Source organism: Lineus longissimus, chromosome 12, assembly GCF_910592395.1.
Source record: "Lineus longissimus chromosome 12, tnLinLong1.2, whole genome shotgun sequence".
Lineage (NCBI taxonomy): Eukaryota > Metazoa > Nemertea > Pilidiophora > Heteronemertea > Lineidae > Lineus > Lineus longissimus.
In genome coordinates this window covers 8078289-8093803 of record NC_088319.1, presented here as the reverse complement: position 1 = coordinate 8093803, position 15515 = coordinate 8078289, and the positions used below count along the sequence as shown (strand labels likewise).

The 15515-nt window shown below is 41.8% G+C and overlaps 1 long non-coding RNA gene across 1 annotated transcript in view; it reads left to right on the top strand.

The window, feature by feature from the left end:
- The window catches only part of LOC135497139 (uncharacterized), a 37241-nt gene extending 27357 nt beyond the window's left edge, over positions 1 to 9884 (top strand). The window contains exon 3 of the long non-coding RNA XR_010448771.1: positions 9746 to 9884. This is a non-coding gene — a long non-coding RNA (uncharacterized LOC135497139). The remainder of the gene's footprint in view (positions 1 to 9745) is intronic.
- The last annotated feature ends 5631 nt before the right edge of the window (positions 9885 to 15515 follow it).

Sequence of the window (15515 nt, the reverse complement as noted above, 5' to 3'; positions counted from 1 at the left end):
ACCACGCTTCACCTCTGTAGTGAGTAAATGGGAAAACCAACCTCTGCTGTTCACGTGCATGTCTATTGTCAGACCAACTAGCCCAGTCAACAGCCATATTATTGTGGATGTCATTTGAGAGCCTCCACAAAATTTCATAAATAGCCACAGAGAAGATATTATCGTATTTATGCGCTAAAAAGCGCATTGCGCTTATATTCGAGGTGCGCTTATAGCCACAATTTCATATTTATAGGCTAAATAACGCGCGCAATGAACATATTAACACACCGAACACACCAGAGCGGGGGCATACATTCGCAATTTGCCCCAATTGCGTTATATATTTCTAGTTAGTCACCTGGTGTGTGATACCTAACCTCGTCCCAATATATCAATGACCAAAACTGTTCTCCCCATATCCGCTGCAAATGACATGCGTTAACATTACCCAAGGTGAGCACATGGTCGGTGGACCATTTCATTTTGCACTTGCCACCTATTTTTTTGAGGATTTCACAAATTCAGACATGAATTTTTCAATTATCTTTATGTATTGTTGGTATTCAAAATCATGTATTACAAGTTATATTCATATATAAGCTAATAAAATAAAGAAATTATATATGAAATATTTTTTTTTGGGGGGGGGGTCAACTTTTGGTGAGCTTGACAAGGATGTCAGATTCCCCATATGTAGAGGTCCTAAATCATCATCAGAGTCATCGAACTTGTGAATAATTTGATCTAATCGTTGTATATTCCTTGCTTTCTCAGAGCCAAACTCACTTGATCGCTATAGAAAGATGCAAGTGACAACCTTACTGCAAAAAAATGGGCCCACAATCCGGGGATTCCCCATCGTTATTCCCCCCCCCCCCCGTGATTCCCCGACTCCAAGAATAGATGCCCACATATTTTATTCCATATTCGGATAGCCCGGTGCATCGGCTCAATAATTTGAAAATGATGACGGGGGATTCCCGTTTTAAAGGACATTGTCGATATGGCGGTTCAGCGTGGTCGGGTTTGTGGTCTTGACGTTACACAGTGCAGCATTGTGAATCATGTTAAAAGTGGCCTTGCTACATAATGTATTAGAAAAACAAAGTTCGGTGAATATCCAAAAAATCGAACTGAGTTTGGTGCATTAATTTGGGTGATGTCGATTGAAGTAGGTTTTGGTATGTTGAGCTAGACGCAAGGGCCCAACGCGCCGCGTAGCGGCAAAAAAGCGAAGCTGGCGAAACATTTATAACGGGTCACCGTCACTTATTATTGGACTTATAGCGCATTTACGGGGTTGCAACTATTTTGCTTTATAGTGTCACCAGGAAAGAAAAGCATGCGACCTAACGCCGATCTATTTGTATAAAGTGATAATTGGAAGGTATATAGTAGGAAATATCAATAAAATAATCATTCCATGTCGTCTTTTGAGGGCATTTTTGATTGTAAAAAATATATGTGTACGTCACCGTAGTCTCTGCAATGATAATTTTATCAGAGCAGTCTCGCGCAAGTAGAAGTTCTTTACCTATTAGTTCTTCACTTATTAGTCTCAACGTCTGGCGCAAAGCCAGACGTTTTCCATTACGATTTCACTACGATGTTTGACAAGAAGGAGCAGTGCGCGAGATATGCTAATGAGCAGACTTCCCTCGCTTGAGTTTCTGAAGAATGTTCCATATCGCGCTAAGCTCATCACTGCTGATTTATGACAGGCGTGCAACGGTAGGTATCTGCTCCCCAACTTCCACCCGAATACGGTACAATAAGTTACCATTTGATGGGAATGGGACAATGCCCTCACTGTGTATGGAGTCATAGGGATAAGAAGACATTATTCATTAGTGTTGGTACAAGTGATTTTGCCCAAAAAGCATGCGCATTCAAAAAACAAAATATGCAAGGTATCACGTACATGACCATGACGACGTGCAGAAAGTGCACTGGCCAGTGCATACCCTATGGCTATGTACTAGTAAACATGGTAAACATGGTAAACATGAACAACATCATTATTCATCGGCAGTTCATTTTACTCCGAGCTTTTCCTGAAACATATAGCCATGATGATTTATAGGCCTACCATGTACCATGACCAATAACAGCACTAGATCATGTAGATGTCAACAAGTTCACATGAACCGTATAATCCCGCATGGCGCATGTGGGGCATGCGTCTAAACCAAAGCCCCAAAATCACTTGTTTTGGTCTATTTCACTTGTGTTTCCCCCGTCTCCCAGTCCATAATACATTTACAGTTTACAATCCCCGATCATGGCCCAACAAAAGGTCATCGGTTGACTAAAGGAACACAACTGTTCAATGGATTTATAGTTGAATGCGATCAAACTACGTCTTTTCAATCATGGATTGTAAATTTAACCCCATGGGCCTAGGGAAGGCCCTATAACAATACTTTCGACACAGTTATTATCTCCGCTGCCTCCACCATGTTACACACAGTGCTCACTGCTGATTCTAAAATGCGCCACCTAGTCAAAACAGGACATATGTTCTTCTAGGAATAGATCTCTTTCCAGTATTTCGTCATTCCACTATCGTCATCACCTCATCATACTTTCATTGACATTACAGGCACACATCCACAGAGCACTCTTCAAATCATCTAGTGGTTATCCAACTAGGATTATAAAGGTAATTTCTTAGCCCCACACAGTGGGTTTCAGTCTTGATAAAGGGGCACTATTGCTAGCAGCTAGGTAGGCAAGATAAAGTTAGCCGAAGTAGCCGATAGGGGTCTCTCACCCCTGAAAGTCGTCACAACTATTCAAGCTTGTACAAGGAATACATGCAGCGCTGACTCTAACAAGACCCAATGGGAATGTCGCACAGTCATCTGTCAAAAACAAGACCTATGTTGTAGTATGATCTCTTGCCAATATTTAATAATTGCACTATCGTCATCACCTCATCATACTTCATTGACATTACAGGCACACATTGACATAGACCACTGTTGCAATCAACAACACAGTCGCTATCCAAGTAGCATTATAGAGGTAATTATCATTGTCATACCTCATTAGCATGTGAACCAATCGCGTCGCGTCCTTTGCGATCACGGCAAAGCCTCATGGAATAATGTCTTTCACCGTTGAATAATTTTTCATATTCCATGCCTACAACTTCAATTTCTTCATATTCCATGGCTAGAAGTTCAATACTAATATAATATCCAAGATAAAGTTACAAGAAGTAGTCAATAGGGGTCTCTCACCTCTCACTGTATGTCCACACTATTCACGCTTGTACGAGGAATACATTCAATGCTGAATCTAACAACACCCAGTGCCCTTACTCTGTATATTAGTCACTGGAAGATGGCCCATTTCACTCCTTGCTTCTACTTCACCTATAGTCTCATTGCAAACGCCTCAGTTCTATGATATCACATTCACTTTCAGCTGTCATGCAACGCAACAACTGTGCTATCTGCCATCGCACATCAACGAAGAAGTGCAGCCGCCCACATTCCACCTCACGTCTGTCCGACCAGCTGCAATCCTCGAGGACGCCCCACTGTACCACGATTTCACTACGATGTTTGACAAGAAGGAGCAGTGCGCGAGATAGGCTAATGAGCAGACTTCCCTCGCTTGAGTTTCGGAAGAATGTTCCATATCGCGCTAAGCTGACCACTGCTGACCATGACAGGCGTGCATTGGACTGGTACAGGTTGGAACTGAACATTGAATATGCTGGTGGTGACGCTTTCTGATGAGAAGTTGGTCGTGACTGATGCAGTATCCTTGGACTTGTCCACAGCATCGTTCAATCATTGCTCTCTGAGCTGCCTTGATTCTGTACTTACCCAAATACTAAGACCAAATGCCTCTTGACTGTGCTTTAAGAGAGACTGGCGCCATGCCTAGAGATATGACTGACCCCTATTGGCAAATTTGTATGACTTTATCTTGCCTACCTAGCTGCTGCCTATAGTCTCCCTTTAACTGCGGAACACTTCAAAGTCGATAAAATGCCATGTTCCACCTTTTAATGTGTTCAGACTGCCATTTTCAAAATAATCAAGTCAGGACACTGCCTTCTCGTCTCATAATAAATTTTGCTTTCCTCAATAATAACATTTTCTTCTTCTTCAATGCTTTCATCATTCCAAACTTCTCCTCCTCTGACTTTTACAGGGGTACAGTCATGGCAATCAAAACCCAAATACTGAGACCAAATGCCTGTTGACTGTGCTTTAAGAGAGACTGGCGCCATGCCTAGTCTCTCTTAAAGCACAGTCAACAGACACCAACCCCCTCAGACTCAGAAACCACAAACGCCCAACCCTTCCTGCTACCTTAATACTTCTGGGTGATACAGTTTGGATATAAGGCTACATGCCCGCCAGGGCTTGATAAAGCTCCCCATTATGCTGTGAATTTATCTGCACCATACATGTACATGACGAGTAAAACTGGAATAGTCGAATCGGCAGGTGCTAGCTTGAAGCTTGGTTGGGCTATAACCAATTACCTAACTGGCATATTTAAAGTCATTTTTGGCTCACCGTATATGACACCGCAGTGTCCGTTGTCGTCGTCGTCCATCATATTTTATTTCAAAAACAGTGGCACGTTTCTAAACCGCTGAGGCAATGGACTCAAAACTTTGTATACATGACCCCCTAGGTCAGATGACCTTTGACACTTAATTTTGGTCCGGTCTGATTCTTAACTTGGCCACAAGGGGGCCAAAACTGAAAACATAGATAGTGTGATATCTCACTTATTGGCTCACCGTTCGGGGAGTCTATACAATAGCGCTGTGTCCGGCGTCTGTCGTTGTCGTCGTCCGTCGTCGTATCCTGTGGCACGTTTCTTAACCGCTAGGGCTAGATGGCTAAAACTTGGTGTGATGGTAGCTTTTGGCAATATGCCCAGATTTTTTTTTCTTTTTCGCAATATGACCTACTTTCTGGCCTCCAGGCGGCCATCTTGGAAATTGGTTTTTTGCCTTTTTGAAGCTAATGATTGTACGTAGAGTGACAAAATTTTTATAGTGCGTGTATCTAATAAGGTTAAGTAACATATCACCCGGGTTTTTGATTTGACCCAGGCGGCCATCTTAAAAATTAAGCAAAGTCCGATTCAAACCAAATTTCATGTGATTGTGTATCTGTGTACTCTCTACAACGTCCCTGATTTTCAGTCAAATCCATTGACCAATATGGCTGCCAGGCGGCCATCTTGGAAAGTAAACAAAGTCCTATTACTCCGAAACTAATGATCGGATTGCAACCAAATTACTTGTTATTATGTATCTATGTAGTCTTATCAATATCCCTAATTTTCAGTCAAATCCCATGACAATTATTTGCCGCCAGGCTGCCATCTTCAAAATCCAACAAAGTCCTATGATGGAGCGGCCAGCCATTTCTTTGTTGATCAATGATGAAACGAAAGTCTTGTGCCATTTCCTATACACACACTATGTGTTCTTTATTTACATACTGTATGTGCACGTGGTTTTCTGAAATAAACAATAATGAACACTACTTAATAGGGCTGTTTGGACGACATGAAAAAAACCACATGCGATCCGATTGAATCCGAATGCGTTTTAAATTTTTCTCGTCTAAATGCAAAATGATCCGGATCAATGTGGTCCCATCCGGATTAAAAGAAAACCATCGATCGAGGTAGTTTTAATCTGGATGCATCCGGATCAATAGTGTTGTCTTAACCCAAATTGATACCCAATCTGGTTTCATTCTACCTGGGCGCATGCGCACTAACGTGTGAGTTGTTACTTGAAACGTTTTGCGTTGCACAAGAATTGTGTTTTTGGCGCGGAGAGTGAGATTGTGAGTTGAAGTGTTTTTTTCACGGACTAATTTGCGATTTTTTTCAATCAAGCTATGGCTAAGGCGGATCGGTTTACGGATAGCGATGTGTTCGATCCCGCGAAATTTCCCGCGAAGAAATGCGGTGCAAGTACCAAACCAATTTTTTTACACCTCCACAACCAACAGGTATTGGAGAGTTCCAAAGCTATAGAAATGCGTCCAAATGAGCTCGGATTGCGCTGATCGTCTAAATGCGCGCAATTTTCGAGACCTGAATGTGGTTCAATCGGATCGCATCCGATCCAATCCAAGTGTGGTTTTTCCGCCTGCCGTCTAAATGGCCTTTATATTAAATCTCTTTAACTCTTTCGCGTCCGCTCCCGGGCATGCCGGGTTGCGTTCCCAACAGTTGACAGCCGCTCCCGGCCATGTCCGGGACCCTATCTTCCCCGATTCAAATGCTTGTAGAGCCTACTATGTGTACTAGGGATAAAATACGAGCACACTGTCTGCTTCGTAGATAGTATCGCCATCTATACAAATTTTGACACCTTATATTGGCGGTTTGGGAGCTGGTATTGACCTTTTAGTCGGGCATCTTACCACGTGCATGGTGTGATATTTGTTCCTGGATTTCGATTTTGCTAGCCATAGGTAAAAGCCCTATTTACACATGTAACTGTTACTAACACGTAGTTTTAAGTCCAGAAGTCTCAGAAATACATTGATTGCCAGTTTTAGCTAGGATTTGAGTGGTTTTAGTGATGTTTTTGTGAGGCCACGTGCTGAACAGTTCAGGCCTATGCTATACAGCCTCCCTTCTTCATCAGATTATACGATTTGTACACTATATTTTTCTCTCTTGCATGTTTTATGCATTTCTCAGTGATCTCAAATGCATCCTGAGGATTGTGATTTGCCAAGGTATGGGTGTTTGAAGGCTTCAGGTACCTTTTTGTTGGAGTGGCCCAAACCCTGAAGTATAACAGGACATATATATTGTAATGTTTCTCATCATCAAAGTGCACTTGTCCCTGCAGGTATTTTGTGAGCCGAATCAAAGTGGCTTAGTTAGAAAACACTTACCGGTATTCTTTTCAGAAAAGATGGAAACTGATGAGATAGCCCAGATTTTTATGCATATGGATTCTGAAGATGATTTTGGGGGAGATAGCGACGATGAAGACGATCAGATGGATTATCAAAGTGCAAGCCCTGAACCTCTGATTCTCTGATGCAGGAGATGCTGTGAGGCTGGAGGCAAGATACTCTGAGCATTGGCCTGAAGATCTTCCTTTTCAGGATGCTACACCTGGGATGAAGAGACGGAGGAAGTTGCGCATTTGTGCACAATGTCGAAAGGATCCAAATCCATATGTTGTGAACCACGACCTTCCACGTGCTCTCCCCAGGCCGGAGTCATCAGTCCAATGCCCTAAGTGCCAGGTAGCCCTCCACATCACCCCCTGCTTCAAGCTGTGGCATACATCTGCCTAATTAATTCAACAAACAAGCTGGTAATTGAAAAGTGTTTTTTTTAGCATTTATCAGCTATGATCCGAATCATGCCCCCTACGACCCCCCCACGACCCCCAAGCCCGGGGGGGGGGGGGGGGGGGATACAACAAAAGCTTGTCTTCTATATTGTTCTTTGAATGTTTCCTCCCAAAATTTAATGTTTTCAGTGATAAATAACTAAAGGTAAACCATTTTGATTCATTTCAAAACCGTTCATAATCATTGAAAAATGTGAAAAAAATTTCGACCCTTGCACTCAGTTACTGTAATATTTTGCCTACAAGGGTTTAATCTTTTGACCTGAAACACTACATGCTATTAGCTTATGTTCTTATCATCATTTCCTGAAAGTTTCAAAGCTGTATTGAGTGAAATAAACTTTCTAAACGTTTTGAAGTAAAAAATAAAAAAAAAATTCCCTTTTTGCACCAAATGACCCCAGATTTTAGACCCCAAGGGGTTAAAATTTTTGAAAACTTTGACTATGTTCATGTAGCTAAAGGTCTTGCCATTAGTTTGTAAAAGTTTCGCCTTCATATTCCAAGCAACAAAAGTTCTATGATTTTTTTAGCAAAAAATTTCATTTTCTGCATTCTTCCAAAAAAGTATGCGGCCAGAGACTACGGTACACTATAAAAGTATGTGGACGCGAAAGGGTTAAATGAACTACATGTGCTTCTTCTGTATATCAACCTTAGTTAACATGGTTAAGCTAAACTGAAGCTACTTTCCCGGGGCTACTTTAGGACATTACGATGGATTGTTCTGTACATGGTATATCAACACACACTTACGGATGTTAAAGACCCTACGGCTGATGGCCTCTCCACCGTATACATTATTTTCTTTGCCCTGAAGTGATTCTTTTAACATCTTTTGACATTTCTTATACAGACAATGCAACGCATGGCTAGAAAAACGAACATCCCATAATATTCTTACGGAAATTACGTCACAAACAAATACTACCCGAAACACGGGCAAATCAAAATTACTAAGGATAAAGCGGGTCAAATATCTCACACCTATTACTCCTAAACTGTTGAACAGATGTCAACCAATTTCCATGTGACATGTACACTCTTCAATAACCCTGAAATTTAGTCAACTTTTTAACCAAAATGCTATAGTTAGATGGTACCGGTTATTTTCTCTTCTGCCTTTGAGCCAAGAAGAATAATATTATTCAATGGAATCAAAACTGGTGAAACTAGCCAGAAACTGTTCTCCCCATATCCACTGCAATTGACATGCATTACATTACCCGAGGTGAGCAGATGGCCCCTGGCACATGGCCCTATTTCATTAGTGATTTGTTTTTGATGAAATTTTTATGGTAGGTATTCCTAGCAAGGATATATCACATATCATACGAGTTTTTAATTTGACCTACTTTTCAAGGTCACAGAGGTCAAATGGCGTAAATTTGCTGTTTGAGTGTAACTGTGGCACGTTTCTTAACCAATAAAGCTATGAATTGAAATTTGGTACACATGACTCCCTAGGTCAGATGACCTGTGACACTGATTTTCGGTTCGGTCTGATTCTTAACTTGGCCACCAGTGGGCCAAAACCAAATATTTGAATAGTGCCATATCTCGCTTATTACTGATTCGTTTTTTGAAATTTTTTTATGGTAGATACTGTTGGCAAGGATTCATCACTTATGATATGGGTTTTTGTTTTGACATTCTTATCAAGGTCACAGAGGTCATATGGCGTAAATTGGGCATTTGAGCGTAACTGTGGCGTGTGTATTAACCCCTAAGGCTATGAACTTGAGACTTTGTGCAAAGGACCCTCTAGGTCAGGTGACCTCTGACCTTGAATTTCAGTCTGGTCTGATTCTCGACTTGGCCACCAGGGGGCCAAAAGTGAAAACCTAGAAAGTGTGATATCTCGCTTATTAGTGATTCTTTTCAATAACATTTTGATGGTAGGTTTTCCTAGCAAGGATACATCACATATCATATGAGTTTTTGATTTGACCTGCTTTTCAAGGTCACAGAGGTCAAATGGTGTAAATTGGTCGTTTGAGTGTAACTATGGCATGTTTCGTAACCACTAAAGCTACGAACTTTGGTACACATGACTCCCTACGTCATGTAACTTCGGACACTGAATTATCTGATCTGGTACTCAACTAGACCACCAGGAGGCTAAAACTAAAATAGGTAAAAAGTGCAATATCTTGTTTATTAGTGACTTGTTTTTGGTGATATTCTTATGGTACTTACTCCAAGCAACGATACATCACATGTCATACCGACTTTGGTTTGACCTATATACTATACATGTACAATGTTTCTTTACTAGGATGAATTCCAAAGCATCAAATAACTATATGATGAGCACAATGGCCCATGGCTGTTTCATTAAAGTCATATTTCCAGAAAATTAGTGAATGAGTTCCTTTTTCTGCTCAGTTTCAGAAGTGAAATGAACATGATTAGATCTGTTAGTCATCTCGCAGCATTTTGCAGCAGCTCCTTATCCCAGAGGATTTATGGTAGATTTGTATCATCCACCTTCACTACATCTACGAGAAATTTTGCCACAGATTATGATCCTAATCCTGAGTTCAAGTCGCCATCTCCTTACAAGAGTCCAGAACAATACAGATTTGGTTATAAGGGAAAGATATACACGGGAGGTAAGCAAAGGCCAATAGTCCTCATGAGCTACAGTCAACCTTACATGAGTCGAAATCATTGGGACAAGTAAGTTATGAAAAATTCGACTTGTGATTTATGTGTAGTTCTGTCGTAACCAAAATGTTCTGTGGATAAGTGTGAAAAGATTTTTGGAGAAATTTTATCTGGTATTATTGTAATTGAACAGTACTGAATTATGTAGTAGAACAGACACCTGTCATTTAAAAGCCAATATTTCAGTGCGCCCTCATCACATTTAAATGAAATCTTTTACTAGTATGACTTCTGATGCCAATCCTTCTTTGCCTTTTAGTTCCAAAAAGTGCCACCAGGGGCAAATCTACAGTTTTTTTAAATGGGAATTTTGCTCTCCTTGAGATTGCATAATTGCTAAGAAAAGGGATAATGGGGCTGAACCCCACTTAAATCTTTATAGGACTGTTAGTACACATACAGGGCTACCTGGTGAATAGATTTCATTCAAATGTGATGAGGGCGAATGAGATATTGCAATGTTTTCAGCAACTTTGGCGCCACCTATACTCTCACACCCTCATTGTCCCACAATAATTTCAAGTGACATAGTATTGGACAAGCTATTGGAATCCTGTCATGCATTAATAAGCTTGGGTTGTTGAGGGTGCAGTCTAGGAATGCCTGAAACTAAGTGAAATACATGTGTCATGTCAGAAAAAGCATTGTTTTGGAGCGCCCCCCTACAGGCCACGCCCTCAACAACCCATGGAAACTTTTCAATTTTCTGCAGCTCTTTCAATTATAGACTGACATCTATCAAAATTAAGCTGGGCAGTCACTGGCACTTTAAGATATTTCAACAAAAGTTATTTTTAGCTCACCTCTTAGCAGAGGTGAGCTTATCCCATGCCGTGGCGTCCGTCGTCCGTCGTCGTCCGTCGTCCGTTAGCAGGGCACGTTTCGTAACTGTTAGAGCTATTGAGTTGAAACTTGGTACACATGTACCCTTATGTAATGACACCTGGGAGACCAAGTTTCGGTCCGATTCGTTTCATGGTTTGGCCACCAGGGGGCCAAACGTTAAAAGTGAAAATATGCATTATCTCCCTTAATAGTAGTCGGGAAAAAAATATGGTAGGTACTTCTAGCAAAGGTGCATCATATATCCTCCGGGTTTTTGAATTGACCTCCTTTTCAAGGTCACAGAGGTCAAATGGTGTAAATTGGCCGTTAGGATGTAACGATGGCACGTTTCTAAACTGCAATGACTATTGATACCAAATTTGGTACACATTTACCCCTTAGTCAGGTGATCTCAGGGACCGAAGTTTGGTCCAATATGATTCACCACTTGACCACCAGGGGGCAAAATCCAAAAACCTTAAAAATGTGATTATTCCTTAACTTCTTGCCCGATTGCCACCAATTTGATATCATGGGTACATCTAACCACCATACAGTATATGTCACACAGGTTTTTAATTTGACCTTCTTGTCAAGGTCACAGAGGTCAAATGGCCTAAATTCGCCGTCAGGCCGTAACTATGGCACGTTTCTTAACTGCAATGACTATTGATCACAAATTAAGTACACATGTACCCCTTGGTCAGGTGATCTCAGGTACCGAAGTTTGGTGCGATCTGATTTGCCGTTTGGCCTCCAGGGAGGGGGCCAAATCCTAAATTCTTCAAAATGCCATTATCCCTAGTAATGACTTGCCCGATTGGCACCAATTTTATATCATAGGTACATCTAATTCTAACAACCATTCAATGTGTCACCCGGGTCTTCTTTGATTAGACCTACTTTTCAAGGTCACAGAGGTCGAATGTACTGTAAATTGGCCATTTTGGGGAAATTGTAATTGCTTGGACCTACATCAAACCTAACACTACATGACACAAGACCATGCTCTTTATCCATCTTTCCTCCACATGAGGTGAGCACAATGGCCCTGGCCATTTCATTTTACCAAGTCCAACTTTGACCCTCTCATGCTAGGAAACAAAAAAAGGGATCCATGAATGAGTCTGAAGAAAGCAAGCCCAAAAAGACCAATCTTGTGAAAAGCCAATTAAAATTCTATTGTTCAGATGAACATGAAAAGGTTTCGTTCTTTAACATAATTGTCAAGTTGAAGTTAAAGTTAGGGAGTGTAAAATGCTCAATGATGTCGAATTACAAGTTTCTAAACCGAGTGATTGACTTTTACATCGAAAACAACAGCACGGAGAGCAACAAAACTGCTGAGGATAAGTCTGCTGTCCCCAACAGCGCACCAGCTTACCAGCTCACGACAAACCACACGAAGGATTTCCGACATGATGGACATGTAGGATGTATCAATCTCTCATGCCAAGGAACAGAGAAACATGATATGCATTGGGCATCATCTCCCCACATCAAGGAAGGACAGTTCTAGTGAATGTGAATGCAAGAATAGCGCATGGGTTTTTTACCCCTCAGCCCAAATGGGCTAGAGGGGTATTGTCGTCACGTGCGCCGTCCGTCCGGGCGGCCCAGCGGGCGGGCGGGCATCTGCTACTTGGTTTCCGTTGATTTCTAGGAGAACGGCTTTGACAATCAATTCAATTTTTGGTGTGTACATTGGGGGTGACTAGAGGAAGGTTCCTTTCGAAAACGGGCTTGTTCCGATTATCAATATGGCCACCAGGGTGGCGTGTTTGAAATTGGTTTCCGTCCATTTCGAGGAGAACCGTTCGTCGCAAGTTTCTGTTCCGTCAACAGCCCGCTGCCCGTTATTTGCACCTGGTCCATGGAGATTTATTTCTGACATTTTGGGACTTCCCCATGAAGCTGTGAAGGTAGTTGGAGAAGGCAGCTTGAAGATAGACAATAACGGTGTGTGGCTGATGAGAACCACTGTTAGGCAGGTAAAACCTGACCTAATCGTCGTAGAGTTGGGAACTAATGACCTGGCGGAAATGGACTGTGACAGATTGTAAATGTGTGGACTATTAGTTCTGTAGTACCACCTGTCCTACATGAAATGACAATAGGCTTGTGCTTGTTGAGTTTCTGCACAATAGACTGAATTTCATGATTTGGTTGTTCATAAACGGGGAATTGTTTCACAACAAGTGACAATGCAGCCTACTAGTGTATACTAGATTTACGGGATACGTTTATACCATGTTTCACAGCTGTTTCAGCTAGAATTGACATACAAGTTTTACCAGAATACGCTCTACAGGGAGGTGCGACACCAAAGGGTTAATTGCTATCCCAATCAGGCATGAGAGTTTTCCGGTAATTTCGGTAAATCCGGTTATGAAGTATCCAAAAAGTTGGGTCCCGAGATTCGCGCAGATCTGCAATAAAAATTAGGGGGGGGGGGGTGGGGGGGTAGAGGTGTTGACCTGAACTGAAGAGCCAGCCACAAAACTTTCCGCCCGGCATCAAAATTGTCCGCATTATTCCCGCTAAAGCCAGAGCTAAAGCCATTGAATCACCACGCGCCTTGGCATTAGGCAGGCCGCATAATGTATATCGCGCTGTAGCCGTCAGTCTCTGAATCAACCGTGTGACTCGGCCTTGACAGTGCTGTACCGCCAATGGAACGCATGTGCAAGAGACTAAAATATTGATCGATGCCGTGTGCTGTCTAAAAATAGCGCTGACCTCATCTTCACCGTACAAACAGCCAACGAACTGACGAAACTTGGGGAATCCCCTCACAGCGCAAGGCACTGTGGGATAGCCTCGCCTCATGATCGAAATGGCGCCATGAACACTTATAGCTAGTTGGGTGAATAATGGTGAATTTTAAAAAGAAACCACGCATGAAATCTTTCTGGGGAGGACCCCCACACAATAAACAGAGCAGAATAACTCTGTAATTTGCCAGAAATTACTCCCAATGCATTTGAAATTTGAACTTCTTCAGCGAGTAAGGCACCCCCTTGAACCCTCCCCATCAGAAAAATTTTCAGGTTGTGACCTCTCAGCTCACTCTCATGCCTGCCAATAAACAGCCCAGTTCCTCACCCCAGACAGCTTTCGGAATGTGCGAAGATTACATAATAGGCCTGAATTCACCCATGTATGCCCTCAGTTTTGCTGTAGTAATTAGGATTATATGTATTGATTAGAATCAACTTGGCGTGAACCAAGTTTTGTGTATTTTATTTCGGCTGCCATCTTGAATAGTAGGCCTGGGCCAGCATTGCGAAGTTAGCTAAGGGATGACTTTGATGGCATTTTTCTGTGCAAACGTTGATGATTGTTTACACTCCCTTTAAGTTTCAGCAGATGCACTAAATCTTCAGAAAATGACAATTATATCCATGACGGAGCATATATCCGTAACCATAAATGCTGGGCATTTCATCTCTTGGTGGTTTGAAGTGTTATGGTACCATTGTGCCTTTTGGCAGTTTTGACGGTTTTCGACCTACACTTGGCCCAAGAGGGCGCTTTATGCGCAAAAACTACTTATGGCATTATCTCATGAATTATGCTAGCTTGAATAATGATATTTTTTACTGAGGACAGTACTCATGAGACTACATCACATAATACCCGGGTTTTTGATTTGACCTACTTTTCAAGGTCACAGGGGTCAAGTAGCGTAAATTGACCATCAGTGGTTTCCGGAACAAATATCCGTAACCATAAATGCTGGGCATTTCATCTCTGGGTGGTTTGAAGGTCTTATGGTACCATTGTGCCTTTTGGCAGTTTTGACGGTTTTCGACCTACACTTGGCCCCAGGGGGTGCTTTATGCAAAAAACTACTTTTGGCTATATCTCATGAATTATGCTAGCTTGAATCATGATATTTTTACTCAGGACAGTACTCATGAGACCACATCACATAATTCCCGGGTTTTTGATTTGACCTACTTTTGAAGGTCACAGCGGTCAAATAGTATAAATTGACTATCAGTGGTTTCCGGAGCATATATCCGTAACCATAAATGCTAGGCATTTCATCTCTGGGTGGTTTGAAGGTCTTATGGTACCATTGTGCGTTTTGGCAGTTTCGATGGTTTTCAACCTACACTTGGCCCCAGGGGGCGCTTCATGCGAAAAACTACTTTCGGCTATATCTCAGGAATTATGCTAGCTAAAATCATGATTTTTTTTGGTATGTGCGCTCACATCCTCAAAATAAGTTTCCACAATTTTTATTTCCATATGCAAACTAGCCACTCCACTAAGCCAACTTCACCATTATCTCACCTTCAACCTTAATAGGCTGAGGGGTTATGCTCGCTTTGCGATGCTATTTTTATATGATGGGTACTCTTTATAAGGATACATCACTTATCTTGCGGGTTTTTGATTTTACCTACTAATCAAGGTCACAGAGGTTAAATGGCATGAAATTTGGCTATTTTTGGCCATTTCATTATATACCATAGAGGTTATTCACTGATGTTACATGATGACATTACCAATTTTTTTGCACTGCCATATTGGCCGTCACACGTGGTGGTCATGGCGTAAAGGAAATGCATTCGCAGGTGGCCGTCAAAACGTCACGTCGTGACGTCACATGAAGAACCTCAGTAGCCATTTTGCTATATCCATAGCCACTTGG